This window comes from Aotus nancymaae, unplaced genomic scaffold, assembly GCF_030222135.1.
Source record: "Aotus nancymaae isolate 86718 unplaced genomic scaffold, 86718_ANA_hifiasm-v0.15.2.pri h1tg000016l, whole genome shotgun sequence".
In the NCBI taxonomy this organism is placed as follows: Eukaryota; Metazoa; Chordata; class Mammalia; order Primates; family Aotidae; genus Aotus; species Aotus nancymaae.
In genome coordinates, this window is record NW_026988428.1 from 35,395,909 (window position 1) to 35,417,684 (window position 21,776).

Consider the following 21,776-nt stretch of genomic DNA (forward strand, 5'->3'; position numbering starts at 1 on the left):
AATATTTAGGGACTCTGATGCCTAGAAATCCAGAATTTAAAGCTCTGTGGTCACTCCAGAGTTGGTTTTTCGGGAGGGGGAGGGGTGTTGTGTTTCTCTTCCTCTCATATCCCATTGTTGGAGACTTAGAGAGGAGAGGGAGAGGGAAGCAATGGAGTGAGAGTAGAGCAGCCAGTGAGGGGGTGAAAGGAAAGGGTGGGGGAGCCAGGCAGCAGCTTTACTGAGTGCCAAGAAAGTCATCCCCTGAAAACGTCCTGAACACGTGGCACCGTGTAGACATATACTACACAGCCAGTGCCAGCACGGCCTGTGGCCTATAGACAGAGAGCTCATTAGTTCTGAGGCCTTTTGCTATCTTTTGGCTATTCTTTCCCCCAACAGTATGCACATCATGCCCTTTGTCTCACAGAGAGACATGCTTAGATTGCATTGAGTAGAGTATGGGAAGGCTGCTCCTGCAGGAAACAGAGCCAGTTCTAATGCCTTGGGTGTGGAGGGGCTGGGGTACAGATGCAGAGAGATGGCATGTATCATTTGCACACCCAGGCTGGTTAAGGATTCCATTAATTGATACAGGAAAAGTGCTTAGAACAGCACCTGGCTCATGGTAAGCACATAGTAAGCAATAAAAAATTTGGAGTTAGGTGATTCCTGGATTGGTTAATTCAGCAATAATCCTACCAGGGCTCTGGTCAGCTTCTCTGCAGTTCTCTTGGTGTTTCCCTCATAGTCACAAGATGGCTCCCGAAGCTTCAAGTATCACATCTGCAGCATAATTTCCAAATGCAGATAGGTTGAGGGGGTTTTCCAGCTTCCCCCGTTCTGTCTCCTCCCATGTCATCGGTCAGAACTGAATCACATACCCATCTCTAAGATGGGAAAAGGAGGATGGAATTATCATGTTTGGTTTGGACCAATTAGACTCAATCCTGTGGGGTTGGGCCCATCTTCCTTAACCATTTTGCTGCTCTAATACTTGTACAAAATCAGGATTCTGTTAGCAAAGGATAGGCAGGAGCTGCAAGTGATTACATGTCCTAAAGTGACTGCCAGTGCACCCAGGAGAACCTGCACCATGGGACCTCTGCAGAGCTGGAGCCGGAGTGTAGAGAGCCACAAAACTCAGCAGCAGGCATGCCAGGAGGCCAAGAAATTCCTCAGAAGGTCAGTGGGGGAGATGTCTAACTCACTAGTACCTGAGTCCCACTCTACACCAATTACAGAGACTCTCTGGAGGGGAGTCAGGCACCAATGTCTGTGAAACCCTCTCCAGATGATTCCTCTTTGCAGGCAGAGTTGAACATCAGCTGCCATAATGCTTCTCTGCCTTGACCACACTCTTGTGTGTCTGCTTCACTTCCAACTCTCCGCTCTACAATACTCAGCTCTGCCACAGTGTCAGCTTCTCCTGCCTAGACGATCATAGCCTTAACCACCTCCAGATTCTTTCAGCTTCAACCCCCACTCTTCACAGCTTCATTGCCTCTGTATTTCCAAAGTCAGATTCCCAAGACTGAGAATGCAATTGCTTGTCATTTCTCAGCAGGCCACACTGTAGGTCGCTGGCCAGCCTACGGGTTAGGGGCCTTTGGCTCTGAAGCCACCTTTGCGCCAACTGGGGAAGAGTGAGAGTCAGGTGATAAAGAATATGGCAGGTGAAAGGTGTTCCTTGTCAGAGTTGCGACTTAAGTTTCCCCTAGAAGGAAAGGAGAGCCAGAGAGACATAGTAACAATGTGTCTAAATTATCTTAGTGATGTCCAAAGGCTGTTCCCGGTTACAGACCTGGCTACAGACTTACCCCTTTTACCTTTTGCTTGTGTTTAATTACAAGGACACACAGGCACATACTTACAAGAACAACCTGCAAGTCACCGCATTGCTCCCTCAACAGAGCACACTTTACACGGTCGCACTTGTTTGTGATGTCAAGTGCTCATGGATAGAGGGAAGCACAGAGCTTCCCTGTCGGGAGGCTAAGCGCATGATTGAGGCCTTTAGTAAGAGACAGTGTATAATATATAACAAGCCCGTCAGGAACAAGCCTGCCTGAGTTCAAGTCCCAGCTCGGCCTCCATAGCTGTATGGCCTTGGCCACTTGCTTCATCTGTGCCTTAGTTTTTTCACCTGCAAAATAGGAGTGATAATACTACCTACTTTATAGGGTCAATAAGAAAGAGTCAGTGAATTTCCAAGGATGCCAAGGCAGGCCCCTCTCCATGTGCCCTCTGAGCCTCCTCTGGTAGCAGCAGCACATCCTCCCTCCTCTTGCCCTTCTGATGCTTGGATTTGCAGCTGTGTGGTGGAGTTGACCCCTGGAGTCCAGGGGAAAGGAGTCATGGTCACTGTGACCTTTGTCCATGTGGTTTATAGATATTAACTCATGGGAAGAGAGACTTTGCTTGGGCCTCCTAGTCTAAGCCACGTTCTCCGGTGCGACTTCCAGCTACATCTTTCATTTGGAGCTAGGGAATGTTTGCCTAGTTGTAAGATTATCAGTACTTTATTTGGCCATTGATTTTTGGGACTGGAGGGTGGGAGTGGAAATAGTGCTATACCCTAAAGGGTAGTGACCATTTGCCTATTATTGTTACCATAGTCCCCAAAGCCCCTCCACTCTCTTAGAAATTACACAATGCATTATCATCACCAGATTTCCCTATAGCCACAGTGGACAAGGAGGAAGTGCTCTGGCCTTCACTACGCAGGCAAAACAGTAGTAAAACAGTTTTCTAGTAACTTTGAGCTGTGTGATTCTAGCACTAGTTTTGAGTCATAAGGGCCTCCATGTCCAGTTTTAATAGTTTCATCATCACAGTCATCATTGTCAAAGGCCTTCTCTGGGCATTTCATAACCTACCACGCAGGATCAAAGCACTTCACTGGGAGAATCACTGGCAGTAGTGGACAGCACCTGTTTTTGTTTTGTTTTGTTGTGTGTGTGTGTGTGTGTGTGTGTGTGTGTGATGAGCATGTCACAAATACATTCTCTCTTCTAATCCTCACCATCTATGCAATGGGCACTAGTCCTTCTACAGATGAGAAAACTGAAGCTCAAAAAGGTGAGTAAGACACTGAAGTTCACGTAGCTGGTAAGTGGCAGAGCCCAGGGCAAAGCCATGTTTGTTTGTCTGGAATCTGTGCTCTTGGCTTCCCCTCTCTACTAACTCCATAAGGGCTCTGACTACAGGATCATGACTATGAGGGCTGCATCTAAAACACATACCTGATATGTTCAGAAAAGTTAAAGGGCATACTGAAAAATAAAAGAGTAGGGAAATGTGAAATTAGAGAACTTACCAGTTATATCACTTGTAAATAGCAACAGAAGTTGAGAAAGTGAGTAAGAATTCAAATTCTTCTGGAACAATTCAACAAATTCACATTCTATAATTTGTTCCAGAAAGTATTCATAGGATATGGTAGATAGATATGCAACATTTTTTTAAATGATTGAGCAAAGGAAGTCGTCCCTGCTCCTAAGCAGTCCTGGAAAAGTTTTCCCAGGAAAAACATAGGACTCATTAAGACATGAAGAACTCAAGCACTGATCAAATATTTTGGTAACCTAAATAAATAAATGTTGATGGCTCAATTGTCACATCATAATTTATTGCATCCCTTTCCCTACTTTGTGTTCGAGGGTACCATGGTTTCATTGTACCTGACCATGGTCAGACCCCACAGAGAGCACTGAGGTCTGTTCAGAGGCTGCTGGAAAAACAGAGAAACCCAAAGCTTGCCCTGAGGAAGAGCTGTTGAAGGAAATGGGGAAGAGACTCAGGGAGTGCTGGCAGCTGGGTTTATGTTTGAGGACATGAGTTTTGAAGGGCATGGAGGTGAAATGGGTTCTCTGGGATTTACAGTTGGACTCACATCAAAAACAAGACCGTATATGCAAAGCACAGTGGTGAGGCCTGTGGGTTCTGTAGCATCAGGGACAGGACTCTTTCAGAGCCAGGGAGGCTGTCAAAGAGCAGACAGGGTTGGAGGAAAAAAAAGAAGTTAATTGGGCCCCACAGGCAGCGTCACTGTGAATTGACTGGTTTGCTTGCAGTTAAGGGTTTTGTATAAGGAAGCAACTGTGCTTAAAATAGGAGACCAAGAAAAGAAGACCTTAAATGCCAGGTTATGGGGCGGGGACTATCCTGTAAGCTCCAGGCACCATCAGAGGGGAGATATGTACTCATTGGTATTTGGAAAAATTCATCTTGCAGCAGTAAGGGAGAAGAATTGGAAGAGGGAAACAACTTGATGTAGGTATGCCTGGGCAGAGCAGTGGTGATGGAGAGGAAGAGGAGGATAAGGAGAAATATGAAGAAACAACAGGCCTGGAGCCCATGAGTGACTGGATGTGGGAAGCGCAGGTGGAGTAAAACAGCACCCCGATGTCATGCGTCTGAGAGAAAAGCTGTCATGTGAAAGAAGATTAAGCTCATTTGACAGAGCTCCAGAGGATGTGACCAGGACCAACTTACCTTCTGGGAGGCAAATTGGGGTGCAGTGTGAGGAGCTCACAGCTAATGCTGTCCAAGAATGGAACTGGCTGCCCTGGGACCAGCAAGTGTCCAGGGTTAAGGATGCCAGGAAGCTGCAGGTGTGGGATTTGAGGGCCCATGACTTCAAGACAGGGACAGAGAGGGCGCTGCAGACAGACACCGCCTGAGAGCAGGATGAGAGATGGGAGGGTGGTGACGAAGGAGTGGGTGGGAAACAGATGTCTGCATTAGGAGGAGGGAGCAGACGGGTGCGGGGAAGAAAGCATGGGTGGGATGAGGCTGTCTGCGGCTGAGGCCCAGCACGTGGATGAGGGCCTCAGCACTTGGAGTCCCCACTGCTTGGAGGCTGGATCTTTGAGTGACATGGGACCCAGGTTTTGTGGGCCTAGGTTAAAAACAGGGTTTTGGCTGGGTGCAGTGGCTCACGCCTGCAATCCCAGCACTTTGGGAGGCCGAGGTGGGCGGATCACCTGAAGTCGGGAGTTAAAGACAAGCCTGACAAACATGGAGAAACCCTGTCTCTACTAAAAATACAAAGTTAGCTGGGCATGGTGGTGCATGCCTGTAATCCCAGCTATTTGGGAGGCTAAGGCAGGAGAATCGCTTCAACCTGGGAAGAGCAAAACTCTGTCTCAAAAAAAAAAAAATAGCGTTTCATAAAAACACAGGAAAGTATTTTTCATGAATGTCCCACCTCCGGCTGCCATTGTAGGACGTCCAGACTCTCCCCTCTTAAAAGCCCCTAGGGTGGAATGTCTGACCTCAATGGCAACCTCCCTGTTCCAGGTTCCAGTTCCAGCTCTCTGTGTCATTCCCACTGCTTAGTTAGCAAGACTCTGTGCTGCCACCGGCTCCACCACTCATTGCCCACATGTTGTGTCACTCCACCCTGCACCGGGCCAGTACCCGTGTGCCGATGGCATTGGCTCATGGGGGCCCTCAGTGCTGCAGTGCCGAGCTGTTTTCCCTCATCTAGGAGTCAAGAGCCTTTCCCCCCACCCCTGCACTGAGGCACCCTCTGCCCCAGTGGATTTCCAGAGCTAAGTTGCCGTGGTTTCTCCAATGGGCCAGAGGGAGAGAGTTCACTGCAAGGTAGCCGTTGCCTGGAAGGCCCAGGTCCCACAAAGAACACAAAGAAGAGGACCGAGCAGGTTGACCCTTACTGCTAATTCTTCCCCCAGGTCCAATCAGTGGTGACCGGTGTCAGGGTCATGCAGATGGCGGAGGCTGTGAATTAGGGCTGCTCCTAGATGGAGGTGTGGGTAGGATGGGTAGGACTGGCAATGAGTGTCATCAGTAATATGCTTTGAGTGCTCAGGATGTGCCAAACGCTGAACTTTTAAGTGCGTAATTCATCTAACTCACAACAGGAGGCGTTGTGATTCCTTTTATACAGGTGTGGAAACTAAGGTTAAGAACAGTTTAGTATTTGTATGATGTACAGCCAGTAGATGGCAGAGCTAAGATTTCAACCCAGGTCTTTCTGAGTCCAAAGCACATTTGTGCTCAAATATACACACTGTTCTGACCACACCAGTTTAGCTGGTCTAGTTTTCTAGGCCAAGAAGATCACTTTGAGAGCTAAGTATTTGGTTTGGCCATATCTACACTGACTTGTCTATTGAATCAACAAATAATGATGGAGCACATGCTCTGTGCCAGCCCCGGCCCCTGATGCCTAGGCAACAGTGGTGAATGACTCAAGAGTTTCCAGTCCAGAAAGGAGCAACCAAAATGAGTGTGTTACAGTGAGGAAGAGGCTGATCTCACTAACACATGGTGCAGAAAACCTTTGTAAGGGACCCCTAGACTGATGGTGGCCACAGAGCCCTGGCCGGGGGAAGTCAAGAGATACAGTTCTGGTTCTGGTCCTCACTCTGCTCATTACTAGCTTCAATGTCCTTTTCTGGACTCGTTTCCTCATGAGGGGACACACTGAGATGGCTTCCAATATCCTCTGAGTCTATAATAAGGCCAGGAATTGCTTGGCAGGATCCTCCCTGGGCCTTAGGTATGGTGAGCCAGAGCCACAAAGGTGTGACGAGTAAGGAAGATTGGACAGATGTGAGTCTAGGGAACCACGCTCAGGGGACCAGAGACATTCAGGAGGGTCCAGGCAAGCTGGAGTCTGGATTCCAGCAGGTGAGAGCTGGAGGCAGCAGCACCAGGAGGAAGAAGCCCCTCAGGACCTAGACCTTCAGGGACCCTGAAGGGCAGAGTGGTACCCATGTCCCTGAGTGGTCTCCCAGCTCTGGCATATTGCCATTGATGAAGGTCCAAAGTAAAGGGTTCACATAGTCGTCAATCCCTTGCCTGGAGAAAGGGACAGCTCCATTTATCTTATCACTCGGTCACAGACACAGCTTTGCATATCCTTTAATGAGTTATTGGAAAAATCTAACAGAGAGAATCTGCATTATGTTACTGCAGAGATAAGCCACACCCTCAGACAACACTGTGACCTTGCAGATCAAATCCCTGGAACCAGAGTCTTCATCCCACGGACAAAGTCCCAACCAGGAAGGTGGAAATGAAAACCCATAGAGGAAGGAGGGGCCTGTGTAGGCCTCATGATCAGCCTTTCATTGTCTCCATGACAAATATCTTACTGCCAATATCTCACTATGCTTATCTCACCACTTGCTTTGAGGAGGCAATGGAAGAAATCAAGCACCTGCCTCTGGGTCCCATTCTTCCCACTGACTACTCCAACACAGCCCCTCCCCGTATCTTCAACTACTGGCTCCTCCCATCCATCTCTCCCCTCATGTACAGGGAATGCTTGGGGCCTCATTCTCCTCATCAAGCCTCAGCTCCAGATCTCCCCAAGTCCCTGCTCACATGGATGCCCACAGTGCATGCCCAGCAAGTCTGCCAGCTTCTTTTCCCTTCTGCCCACTGCTCCTGTCCTCCCCAGAGGATTGGAATTGGATGAGGTACATGGATGCTGTTGGGCTAGACATAGTTTCAAATAAAATATACCTTTTGTGGAGCACTATATAGTAGGTATAATTACTTTACAGATGAAGACGCTGAGTCTCAGAGAGGCTAAGCAACTTTCTGAAGGTCACACAGCTATTAAGCAGCAGATCTCCTTCAAAGCTCTTTTTTCTTTCCATCACTTTATTTACTTATTTATTTATTTATTTATTTGGCAGAGTCTTGCTCTGTCACCCAGGCTGGAGTGCAGTGGTGCAATCTCGGCTCACTGCAACCTCCACCTCCCAGGTTCAAGCGATTCTCCTGCCTCAGCCTCCCAAATAGCTGGGATTACAGGCACCTGCCGCCACGCCCAGCTAGTTTTTGTATCTTTAGTAGAGACAGGGTTTCACTGTGTTGGCCAGGCTGGTCTCCAACTCCTGACCTCAAGTGATCTGCCTGCCTCGGCCTCCCAAAGTGCTGGGATTACAGGCGTGAGCCACTGTGCCTGGCCTCCACCACATTTATTTATCTCCCAGAGCCTTCTGCCCCACCAGCTGAGGAGATTTTGTTTAGCTTGTATTAGGAAAATAGATAAACTTTTTTATCATTCAAATATACAATTATTATTATTATTTTATTTTATTTTTTGAGACAGAGCTTCACTCTGTCACCCAGGCTGGAATCCAGTGGTATGATCTTGGCTCACTGCAACCCCTGCCTCCCAGGTTCAAGCAATTCTCCTGCCTCAATCTCCTGAGTAGCTAGGCTTATAGGCGTATGCTGCTACACCCGGCTAAATTTTGTATTTTTAGTAGAGATGGGGTTTCGCCATGTTGGCCAGGCTGGTCTCAAATTTCTGACCTCAGGTGATCCACCTGCCTCAGTCTCCCAAAGTACTGGGATTAGAGCCGTGAGCCACTGCACCCGGCCACAATTATTTTATAATATAACTGTGCTTTTCCCACTCGATTCTGTTCTTTCACCATCACCCCCTCCCAGAGAGGCTGCTGTGAGCACTCACAGGAAGAGATTCTCAACACCCCCACCCCAGCTCCTGAGGGCCATGAGCTGCCTTGAAGTGTGATTCCAGTTGGGTAGGAGCCAAGATACCCCTGCACTCAACCAGAAGAGCACATCCAGAAAGAAAGGTGTCTGCCAGTGCCTTCGATAGGGAGCACACACATGCAGCTTTCAGCTGTAACTACAGTCACAGCACAAGAGAGCAGAGCTTCCAGGGGCCCTAGCATGGAGCACAGGAGCTCATCCTTCTGTCTCCTTAGCCTGAGCTATCTGAGTCAGAAAGCACCCAAGTTCCCCAGAAAGCAGCTTCTCTTCCCTTTAATTTGGCCAGAACCAGAAGGGAGATAAGGCCTGGCTTCTTTCTTCATCGCAGCCTTTCTGCATGCAGCATCTTATCTGACCCTTGAAACTAAGGGCAGGTATTGTGATTTCCTTTCTAGAGATAAGAACATTCAGGGTCAGAAGGCCAGTGAATGCTGTCCCTGCTGTACCTCGATGCCTTCTGTTGAGATGTGATCATTTTCTCACCATTTCCTTTCCAACTGGACATTTACCTGCAATTTGTTAAATAGGCCAGATTTTTAAAAAATCATCATAAGAGTGAAGTACAGAACTGTTGTCCAGTACGCTATCCACTGGCTACATGTGGCTATTTAAAATGAAATTTTAAAGAGTTGCATGTCTGAGTCCCACCAGCCACATTTCCAGTGCTCTATAGCCACGTGTAGCTACTGGCTGGTGGATTGGATAGCACAGGTGACAACATTTCCACCACTGCAGGTAGTTCTAATTGACAGCACTGTGAATACTTAGAAGTTACAGAAAATTATAAAGTTAAATACAAGTATAAAGATACTTATTTTTGGTCAGGCGCAGTGGCTCCCGCCTGTAATCCCAGCACTTTGGGAGGCCAAGACAGGTGGATCACTGGAGGCCATGAGTTCAAGACCAACCCGGCCAACATGGGGAAACCCTGTCTCCAGAGAAAATACAAAAATTAGCTGGGCATGGTGGTGGGCACCTGTAATCACAAGTACTCAGGAAGCTGAGGCAGGAGAATTGCTTGAACCTGGGAGGCAGAGGTTGCAGTGATCCGAGATCGCTCCACTGCACTCCAGCCTGGGCAACAGAGTAAGACTCCGTCTCAAAGCAAACAAACAAACAACAACAACAAAACAGCAGGTAAAGCCCTTCTGGAGAGTACCCCTTATTCCTGGACCCTTTCTTCAAGAACTTGCATGATAGGCTCAGGCCTACTAAGGCCATCTCCCTTGTGATTAACTTAGACTCAACAGACTAAGGGCTGTAACTACAAGGGAAAAACCTCCTCACCTTTGCTGTATAACGCTCAGTCACAGAGTGGCATCCCATCGCCTGCGCTGCAGTCTGCTGGCTGCATCTTACTGGTTCCACCCACACGCAAAGGGAGGGGTGTACAAAGGTGTGGGCACCAAAGGATGGAATCTCAGGGGCCTTGCGCTGTCTGCCTAACAATCAAGTTTAACAGTATGAAAAGAAGACAACAGAAATCCATGATTCTACCATTGAAGGAAACCACATTTTGATATATTTCTTCCTAGTCATTTTCTGAGCATATTTCTGTTTATTAAAATCATGCTGTATGTGCCACTTGAATCCATTTCTTCAGCTTTATTAAGGTGCGATCAACAAAAATCATATAAAGTGTATAGCTCCATGTTCTAATATATGTATACATTGTTAAATAACCACACCAAGCTAATTAACATATCCACCACCTCACATAATTATCTTACAAATTTTTTGGTGGTAAGAATCTGGATTTTTTTGGCCACTCTCATGTCATCAAAAAGTCATTACAAACATCATTATTAATGACTGGATAGCATCTTACTGAGGGATACACAATGACTTATTGAACCAATTCCCTATTGTTGGACATCTATGCTGTTTCTAATTTACTGCCTATCATCAACATTGTGACAAACATCTTTGTGAGTAAAGGTTTTTCTGACACATTATTTCTTTATAACAGATTCTGTAATGGTAATGATTTGTTTAAAGGATATGCCAATTTGTAAAGCTCTTGATACTACTCTCGAACTAACTGCTTTCCCCAACAGAACCAATGGACTCCCTCCAGCAGGGAATGGGCGTGCTGTTTTGCTGCAGCGGGAGATGGTTTAGACCACGTGGGTTTTGGTTGAGTAGAGATGATCAAGCAGCCCTGAGCAGGCTCTCCAGCTCTTTGCCAGACTGAGACCCCTCATTTTCCCCCCAAGCTCCCAAACCAGGTAGTTATAGCCCAGATTCTTCATCAGCCACCAGGACTTGAGCAAAATCTTTACAGAGAAGTACAGCCTTTCCCCAGGCCAGAAAAAGCAACAGACGTCAATCTGGGCTAGGGCCTCCTCCAGGCACCTCAACACTGAGAAAAGAAAGAATGGGTTCCTACTATCAGGGTTTTACTTGCTGTTTGAGAACAGTACAAGTGCACTTCAAGACAAATAGGAACTTCAGTAAATATTCTGAAATTTAGAAAACCTGGCTGGGCATGGTGGTTTATGCCTGTAATCCCAGCACTTTGAGAGATTGAAGTGGGAGGATCACTTGAGCCCAGAAGTTCAAGATCAGTCTGGGCAACATAGCAAAACCCCATTTCTACCAAAAAAAATTTAAAAATTAGCTGACCATCATGGCATGCACCTGTAGTCCCAGCTACTCAGGAGGCTGAGGCAGGAGGATCACTTGAGCCCAGGAATTTGAGGCTGCAGTGAGCTATGATTGTGCCACTGCACTCCAGCCTAGATGACAGAGCATGACCCTGACTCCAAAACAAAAGAAAAAACAAAGAAAACCTGCACCTGGATTCTGGGGAATTGCTACATTTTTCAGGGAAAGCCCACACACACACATCACTGGTTTATTTGAGGGCAACCTCCCCCTTCCCTCTTGAGATTTGCATCATGGACAGATTTTCTGTCTCAGTACTGAGCATGCTGAAGACTTCCTTTCAGCTTCAGCTACACAGGTGAGGGGCAAAGGCAAGGACTGCCACACAACCACAGGTGAGTCTTTTGCTGGAGCCAAACTCCACTCCCAGCTGACCACAATCTCAGCTCTTCATCTCAGCTCTGCCACTCACTAGCTACATGACCCATCCTGGGTAAGACACTTCCATACTTTTCATATCAGTTTCCGTCTCTATAAAAAGCAGGAAGTAAAGGTCACTTCATTTTATCCCTGTCATTTTATGATATATCTGAAATTACTTTGCTACAATGCAATATATGTATTGAGTGTTTAATATTTATTTTATGGTGCATAAATATCATCCCAGTGGCATTCACAGAGACTGGGCCTCTGTGTTGAATCCACAAGCATTTCTTGGGTATGAGCAGAGCTGACGCTGAGCTGAGATACAGAAACGAGGAACAGAATCTGAGGCGCTGGCTCTGCTGAGGGAGGCTCGGGGACTCTGGGACCTCTTGATCACCCCTTGGGTGCTTCCTCTTGAATTCCTGTTTCCATCCTTACTACTGCCCTTGCCTGCTTCTCAGACTTCAGACTGATCTGTCACCGGTTCGTCGATTACCTGAGCTGAGCATCAGTATACCCTGGGGAAAGTCAGGCTTCTGTGAAAGCAAAGCTCCGGAAGTGTTAGCAGGAAAGCTCAAGAACATGTGCTCACAAAGGATGGGACATTCCTGAGGACACAAGGCAAAGGAGGGCATGAGCCTAGGATGGGATGGGTATATGAGAGTAAGAAAGCACGAGAGCCAGAAGAGGTTCTGAGGGCAGGGCTGGTGACATCTGCCATTCTCCCCAGGACACACAGCCCTCAGAGCATCAGAAACATGCCGGGAGCTACAGGCAGGGGTTTGGCATGGCAGTGAGCTAATATCTGCAGAATGCCGGGAATGGCGTCTGGCACATAGTAGGTGCCATGTAAGTATTTGATAAATAAATATGGATAGAGCACTAAGGTTTTTCCTGGCTGCCCTTTATCTTTGAAGGCAGCCTTGCTCTGAGCAAATCTCCAGTGCCTCAGACAAGCCACAGGAATCTCCCAGGATCTGCTTGCTGAAGGTTCAATGGGCAGAGCTGATGACAGGGAAGAGGCTTTCTCTCCCGCACCTTTATCATCCCCACTCCACAGTCATCTCTTCTCCCTGCTTGCCCTTGGAGTGGGTCGTTATCTCCAACGAATCCTTTGTATGCCAAAGCCCAAGAACTGACCTGTAACTAGACTAAATTTCCTGAGACAGGGACCTTGTCTGGCATGCCCATTTTTTTTTTTTGAGACTGATTTTTGTGCAATGGCATGATCTTAGCTCACTGCAACCTCCGCCTCCTGGGTTCAAGAGATTCTCCTGCCTCAGCCTCCTGAGTAGCTGGGATTTCAGGCACCTGCCACCACACCCAGCTAATTTTTTGTATTTTTAGTAGAGGTGGGGTTTCACAATGTTGGTCAGGCTGGTCTCTAACTCCTGACCTCAGGTGATCCACCCACCTCAGCCTCCCAAAGTGCTGGGATTATAGGTGTGAGCCACTGCGCCCAGCTTGGCATGTCCATTTTTACACTCCACAGAAAGCACCACATCTAGCACACAGTACATGCTCATCAACTCTGTGAAATGAATATATGACCCACCCCTGAGGCAAGTTAGCCTGCAAGTATATTCTAATTAGGCACAATAAAACTGGGGAGAAGTCAGACCAATACCACATAGATTAATTACAGAACAGTCTCAGTTGGGGCCATGTTGAGAATCTGCTTACTGGTGTCTGTGCAGGAAAGGGTTAACACAGCAGGTCTGGGTTGCTCAAACCTTGCACATTCCTTGACTGGCTCCTGGGAGATGACCTTTGAACCCTTGGAAGATCCTGCCTGGCTAAGACTTTTTTTCTATGCCCCATGCCTTAGACCACAACAGTCAGTCTGACCAGTTTGTGCTAATAAAGTAACTTATGATGAATGTCTGGTTTGTATGTCTAAGACACTGCCTCAGCTGTGCACCAACAGTTTGACCTCTCAGCAGGGTGGGGAACTAGAGACAGAGTGGCTAAAATAAGTCATATAAATTTGCAATTACTGCCACCAAATAAAAACCCTGGACAATGAGGCTTGGAGGCTTATCCCTGGTTGGCAATATTTTGCACGTGTTGTCATGCATAGTTTTGGGAGGAATTAAATGCTTTCCCGTGAGGTCTGCTGGGAAAGGACACCTGGAAGGTTGAGCCCGATCTCTCCTGGACATCGCCCTCCTATTTTGTCCCTTTGCTGATGTTCATCTGTATCTTTTCCCTGTAATGAACCATCACTGTGAGTATATCAGCTTTTCTGAGTCCTGTGAGTCCTGCCAGTGAGTCACTGAACCTGAGGGGGGTCTCAGGACACAGACAATGCAGTGTCTGTCATCAAAGAAGTTTAGAAGTGGATAATTTGTAATAATCTTTGTCTTCTGTTACTCCGATGCCTCTCTACAGAATTACTTCATTTATTCATGCAACACATATTTCCTGAACACCAGCCATGTGTGGATACTGCATTCCAGGCACTGGGACATAGCAGTTAGCCAATCAAAGATCCCTGCCCTCATGGAGCTCATGTTCTAGTGGGGGAAGGTGAGAGACTATAAACAATACACATAATAAATAAGGCGACAATGCTATGGTAGAAAGTAGAAGAATAGGTACAGGGCATCGGGAGCGCTGGGGTGGGGGCTCCTTAAGAAGGTGAGATGCGCTTGACAAAGGTGGGAGTTGGCTGTGGGGGTTCCTGAAAGTTCTCTGGAGGACTCTTGAGTGCTGGGGCCATGGCTCTCATTCTTTAATGAGCACCAGAATTAATTAGGAAGTTTGTGAAAGAGCCAGATTTCCAGACCCCTTTTGTGTGTGTGTGGTGGGGCGGGGGCTGGCCGGAAAGTTAAGATTGTTAAGAAGCACTTGCCTTGAGCCAGATGCTGGAGGTCCAGGGAACTGCACTTAGAGACCTACTGCGTTAGGCAGGCTTGGAAAAGGAATGAGAAACAGCCCTTGCTCTCGGAGAGCTCCCACTTGAGTGGGAACACAGGGGCGAGCTGGGTAAAGCAGTGCCTTTCAGAGCATCTCTCTGCTGTGAACGCATCCACGGGGAACGTCAATGCCTGAACTGACAATTAGCTGAGGGCGGAGACTCTGAAGGGATACATTTTGAGGAGTTAGGGCAGAAGGGATTAGGGGACAGGCGAGGACTCTGCAATAAAAATAAAAATACAGGTTCCCCAGAGCAACACTGGTTGTGCTGAGAGACCAGAAACGATCTCTTATGTAAAAATAAGAGGGCTTGGAATTTCCCTGGGTTTCCCTAGCAATGGCTCTGTCTGCTGGACAAAGTCTTTAGTCATGGGGAGCCTGGATAAATAGACGGGGCCTCGGAGACAGTAGCAAAAGCCATCCTCAGACCCCCTTTCCAGCTGTGCGTGTTCACCATTGATGGCTCATATCAACACCTGTCTTCAGACGATAAAGCATGGGCTCCTGGAGCTACGGATCACCCAGAACTGGAAGCGGCTCCAGTTTACATCCCCCTGGGCAGCCGTAGTCAGCCACTGATGGATGCAGCAGTACAAAGCCCTCTTCCTTTGCCCGGAGGGAAGGCAAACTCTGTGCTGCAAGGCACGCCCCCGGGACGACCCTCAGGCATCAGGCTGAGGCTGGACTTCACCTAGATACTTGCCTGGAATTAACTCTTTCCCTATTCTGCTCAACATTTTCTTGGGGATAGTTCCTTAGTAAACCACCTGAGCACGAATCACTGTCTCATCTGACCTTAGAGAAATACTTCAAGCACCAAAGCAACTCATACCCTGGCTCCCAGTTCCTTAGGGAGGAGTTGGGGGACTAGGTTCCCATGGCAACCCAGAAAGGCAATCTTCTCTTCCACCGACTGGGCTGCCCAAACCTGCCCGGCCTGACTTCTCTCGAAAGGGCATCTTAGTGTCCATGGAGAGATGGCACCCGGGCAGGTGGCAGCAGGTTTCAGACTGCCCTGAGCCACGGGAAACTGACGGAAAATGCAAATTAACTACCAATTCCGAGCAAAACCAAAGGTGTAAATTTGGAGTCCAAACTTGGAGTAAATAACTTCAAAATTCATGCAGAGAGGACTAGCCCTTCTTAGTAAACCCAGAAAGCCGTCTAGACAGTTCTGAGCATGCAGAGCCCCACGCAAGATTCCGCTGAAGAATCGGACTCTTCTTCCTGTCTTTGCTCAGCCTGCCCTCTGCTGGAGCAACTCATCAACAGCAGCTGGTTAGGACGGAAGGAGTGAGCCAGAAGCCCAAGGGCTCCAAAACCCCACCCATCCTTTAGGGTCCAATTCAAATGTCACCTCCTCCAGAAAACCTTCTCTGATTCCCGCAGCTGGAAGCAAGCTCCCTGCTGTAAGCCCCCATAGCCCTTCCTCTACGGGTCCCTAATGATGTCGTCTGCCTTGTGTCCTGGTTATTTATGCATTACATGTTACCTCCCCAGCTCATTTGTGAAGAGGAATTTTTTTTTGTTGCTGAAATTTACTCCCAAAGGATTTTGCACTTGCCTAGAAATATCTCCCACAACTAAGCCCTAAATTCACATCATTAAAGAGAGTCCTTTGAATTTAAGTGTTGTATCTCTTAAAAGGCCCAATTAAAATGTAACTATGAAAAGACACGAATAAGTTGCCTGGACTGTGAGTCATTAACCATTTAGGGCATTAGCACATCGATAGAGCTCAGAGCTCAGAGAGCCGAGGTGTTATCAGAAATGTTTTTGGGCGGCAAAGAAAGATGAGAAAAGGAAGAAGGTTAAAGAATGAAAGAGGGAAAGTTGAGCAAGAGGAACTTCCGAAGAGAGTTGACTGGATAAAGCTGGGGAGAGCCTGGGAGGTTGGAGGGAGGGAGGAGGGTAATAAAGTCCTATTTACCCTGAGGTAGAGATTCCAGAAGAACAGGTGGGGGATGTGTATCAACAGGGCCATTTTATCTTATGGACCCAAAAAGAAATTACTGGGTCCAAATGCCAAAAAAACAAAAACAAAAAACCCCAGTAAAATTAAATTAATAAATGTTTAATTGGATACCAGTAAAAGATAACATATGTCAACTTCATTAATTGTTAAATTTAGTATTTATAAATATTTATTCCATTTGAAAAGAATTTTCTGAGTTAGATTTTCTCACTTCTTAAGAATTCCTGGGTAGAGACGGTGACTCCTGAGTAATTGTAGCCAATTGTAAATTAAATATTACTCATCACCAAATAATTTCCAAAGTAAAATTATAAAATTCCTTTTAAACTTACAGGGCAGGGCCAGGCACGGTGGCTTACACTCGTAATCCCAGCACATTTTGGGAGGCCAGGGCGTAGTGGATTGCTCGAGCCCAGGAATTCAAGACCAGCCTGGGCAACACGGTGGGACCTTGTCTCTACTCAGCCTCCTGAGTAGCTGTAGTCCCATCTACTCTAGAGGCTGAGATGGGAGGATCACTTAAGCCCAGAAGGTAGAGGCTGCAGTGAGCCAGGATGGTGCCACTGCACTCCAGCCTAGTAATAGAGCGAGATCCTGTCTCAAAAAAAAAAAAAAAAAAAAATTACAGGGAAAATTATATTTCACATAGGATATGAATGCATTTTAATATATTTGATATAATAAAACTAAGAGTCTCAGATGGGTGTGGTGTCTCACACCTGTAATTCTAGCACTTTGGGAGGCTGAGGCAGGCAGATCACGAGATCAAGAGAACAAGACCATCCTGGCCAACATGGTGAAACCCGTCTCTACTAAAAATACAAAAATTAGCTGGGCATGGTGGCGCGCACTGGTAATCCCAGCTACTTGGGAAGCAAAGGCGGGAGAATTGCTTGAACCTGGGAGGTGGAGGTTGTAGTGTGCTGAGATTGTGCCATTGCACTCCAGCCTAGTGACAGAGTGAGATTCCGTCTCAAAAACAAAACAAAACAAAACAAACAAACAAACAAAAACTAAGAGTCTCTGGGACTTACAAAGTTCTTAAAATGGCCCTTAGTATCGAAAATCAATTATCTCCATCTGCTTCACAACAGTTTCACCCTAGATGATATCACAGTCCTCACCTTCCATGAGCAGACAAAGCACTCAAAGACAAACTGCTTTCTTTTCTTCAACACAACTTGAATTTACCTTCTTGTCCACCTGCACGGGCAAATTCCTTACAATTAGTGGGTGATTAAATGCTTAGAATAGCTAACTATAAAGTTTTTCCGCTTGCAAGGAAACTCTTCAGAGGGAAACAATGTTATCATTTCTTCTGTATATTTTCTGTATTTCCAATCAAAAACTAAATCCATATTCTCCACCTTCTCCATTTACCAAACATTAATATTCTGTGTAAGTTGCTCACACTGCTATAATCCTTGTTTTTTCTACTTAACAATTGAGTCCCCCTTTTAGAGCCCATAATTGTTAGGAAATTAACAGTAACTCTCCCTCCAGAATGGTCCAAAGGGAAAGAAAAGTACAGCCTTTAAGAGGTGGGAGCAATTTGGATCCAGTCAGAAAACACTGAGCTACAGAATGAAGTCAAAGAGAACCCTAAGTCATTTTATGCAGAAATAATTCAGACACTGGCAGAGCATGTCAAAGTCAGAGGATATGGACTGGGTGAGCTCTGTAGAAACCTGATGGCCAAGAGTAACAGTTTTTCAGGGCAAAAGAAATGGTGCTGGGGAAGAGTATCATCTTTCTCCTCCCCCCCCACCTCCTCTTCCTCTTCCTCCTCCTCCACTTTTCTTTCCTCTCTTATTCTTGCTGGAAATAACAAAAAAGGGTTGCCGAGAAGGCTGCAGGAATAGCCACACACAAGCAAAGAGAGACTGATTATTCGATAAAAGCTGCACACACACTGGTGGGGCGGGGATGGTGTGGGCAGTAGACAACAGCTCGCATGCAAGCAGCCAGGGACGCCGAAGCTGAGTCCATCCTTAGGAGGGAAAGGAAGGAAGTCCCAGGTTTAGCCAAGTCATGTTTTCTTGACTTGTATCTAGAATCTTGGAGAATTCCACAACAAAGTGATATTTATTTCGTGGCTGCTGTGCACCAAGCAGTAGGATACAGCAGGGAGCGAAACAGATAAAAGTCCTGGTTTCCTGCCGCTGACTTTCTAGATGGAGAAAAGCCAGTAAGAGAACACGTGGCAAGTGTATGTGACATAAGAGCAGGCTGTGATCAGTGCCACCAAGACACAGAAAGAGGTAAGGGGATGGAGAATGATGGGGTTATGTGTGGGGTGTGTGCCTTTAGCCAGGGGAGCCAGGGGAGCCAGGGGAGCCCTTTGGGAATGGGTGATGTCTGGGCAGAGACACGAATAAAGCAAGGGATGGAAGGATTCCATCTCTGGATAACGAGGGTCCCAGCACGGAAGCCCTGGACCTTGGCAGTGTGCCGGGCTTGGTGGAGATGAGGTCCCAGGGAGAGGCTCATCGGCAGGTGAGACCAGCATTCAAGCAAATGAAACAGAATAGAGTAGAAAAGAAAACATCCTAGTGCACCGTGAGGGATATAGTGAGGATTGTCTGGGATGTTTTGTTGCTGATATATACGCGTGCACGTAGTAGGTTACAACCGAAAGAGTCTTTTCCAGCCAGAAAAGCGCCAAAGCCCCGAAAACAAAGGTACAGAATCTGGACGCGGATCATCTTCATATATATATATATATATAGTAGTAAACTTTTTATTTTGAAATAATTTTAAATTTACAGAACAGTTGTAAAGATCATATAAGAGTTCCTCTGTTTCCCTAACCCTGTTTTCTCTACTGCTAACATCTTTAAGTGCCCTGCTACATTTGTTCAAACTAAAAAAGCAGCATTAGTCCATGACTAACAGTTGAACTCTAGGCTTAACTTTTTTTTTCTTTGAGACTGAGTCTTGCTCTGTTGCCCAGGCTGGGATACAGTAGTGCAATCTCGGCTCACTGCAACCTCTGCCTCCCGGGTTCAAGTGATTCTCCTGTCTCAGCCTCCTAAGTAGCTGGGATGACAGGTGCCTGCCACCACAGCCAGTTGATTTTTGTATTTTTAGTAGAGACAGGGTTTCACCATGTTGGCCAGGCTGGTCTCGAATTCCCGATCTCAGGTGATCCACCCAGCACAGCCTCCCAAACTGCTGGAATTACAGGTGTGAGCCACCACGCCTGGCCTTAATTTGGATTTTGGTAGTTTTTATGGTTTCTAGTTCCAGGATCCAATCCAGGGTCCCACTTTGCATTTGGTCATCATGTTTTCTTACCCACCACATCTGGTCTGCAATAGTTTCTGTCTTTCCATGTTTTTCATGACCTTGGCAATTTTGAGAAAGTATTGGTGAGATATTTTGAAGACTCTCAAGTTCAGATTTTCCTGGTGTTTTCCTCACTATTGGAATGGGGCTATGAGTTTTTAGGAGGAATACAACAGAGGCCAAGGGCCCTCCTCATCACAGAGTATCGGGGGATCATGATATTAGCATCACTTTTCACTGCTGAAATTAACCTGAACTGCTTGGTTTAGGCAGCTTTTGCTGAGTGTCTCCACCATAAAGTTGCTATTGTTTTCCTTTCATTACTGTATTCTTGGAATGTGAGTGAATAAATCCAGCCCACACTCAAGGCGGGGCAAGAATGAACCTCCACTTCCTAAGGTGGCTCATCTACTGATATTATTTGGAATTCTTTTGTAAGAATGATCTGTCTCTTGTGCCCATCTATTTATTGAATCATTAGTTTATAGCAACATGGACTGAGGTGTATTTCGTACTCTGGGCTGTAATCCAGCACTACACTGCTTATTTTGTTGCTCAGCATTATCCCAGCATTGACCACTGGGAGCTCTTTCAAGTTGGTTACTGTGCCCCTAGATGCCCCTTCATTTTCTAAGCACTTTCTTGCTCTCTGACACTACAAGTCGCTGTTATATATATATATATATATATATATATATATATAATTTTGTTGTTGTTGTTGTTGTTGTTGTTGTTTTGAGACAGAGTTTTGCTCTTGTTACCCAGGCTGGAGTGCAATGGCGCGATCTCAGCTCACCGCAGCCTCCACCTCCTGGGTTCAAGCAATTCTCCTGCCTCAGCCTCCCGAGTAGCTGGGACTACAGGCTCGTGCCACCATGCCCAGCTAATTTTTGTATTTTTAGTAGAGACAGGGTTTCACCATATTGACCAGGATGGTCTCGATCTCTTGACCTTGTGATCCACCCGCCTCGGCCTCCCAAAGTGTTGGGATTATAGGCGTGAGCCACCGCGCCCAGCCTGTTCTTTATATTTTTAACGAACTTCCCTGCAGTCATCACTTTGTTGGGATTTTTCCTGGCGAAATTTTACATGTTTATGCTATTACCTTAGGCACGAGCTGAAGGGGCAAAGTGAGGAGGTGGAGACTACTTGTCCCTCAACCTTCTAAAATTGCAGCATTTTAATGGGGTATGAGGTCACCGGTAAACTTACATTTGCTAGCCTATTTGCAGCTAGGTGTGTCTATTGACTTAACTCTGACCAGCAGTTCATAGGTGGATGTGGTGAGCCACTCCCAAGTTCTTGCCCTTAAAAAGACTGAGCATAGGCCGGCTGCGGTGGCTCATGCCTGTAATCCTAGCACTTTGGGAGGCCAAGGCAGGTGGATCATGAAGTCAGGAGATCGAGACCATCCTGGCCAACATGGTGAAACCCTGTCTCTACTAAAAATAAGAAAAATATTGGCCAGGCGTGGTGGCATGTGCCTGTAGTCCCAGCTACTCAGAAGGCTGAGGCAGGAGAATCGCTTGAACCCAGGAGGTGGAGGTTGGGTGAGCCGAGATGACGCCATTGCACTCCAGCCTGGGTGACAGAGCTAGACTCTGTCTCAAAAAATAAAAATAAAAAAGACTGAGCATGAAGGAGCTCCCTGGGTGCTGCTCCTCCTCCCTGCTAGCCAACAGATGGTGAAATCCACAGCAGCCATTCCCTATCTGCTGCAGCAGCACAGGCCTGCACCCCTTGTTGGGTAGTGCTTCCTGGCAGCTGAACTCAGGGAGTCCCACAATCTGTTCTCTGTCCCCAGGAGTCTTGACAACACCACACAGGCAGGACAAACAGGCAGACAAGGCAATCAGAGGGTGGACATCACCATCAAGACAGCCCACACCTGGGTGGCCTGCTAAAAGCAGGTCTAGGGAAACTGCTTAGGGAGAGATGAGCTGCCTGGGCACCAAGTAGGCTCTGAGCCCTCCAGACACAGCCCACCTTGCCACTGTCTCCAGAGGTGGCTGGGCAGGGGTGGCGAGGCTCAGAGGCTTGGCTCAGGCAGCCAGATTGGGGCCTGAGACCCAGCTCC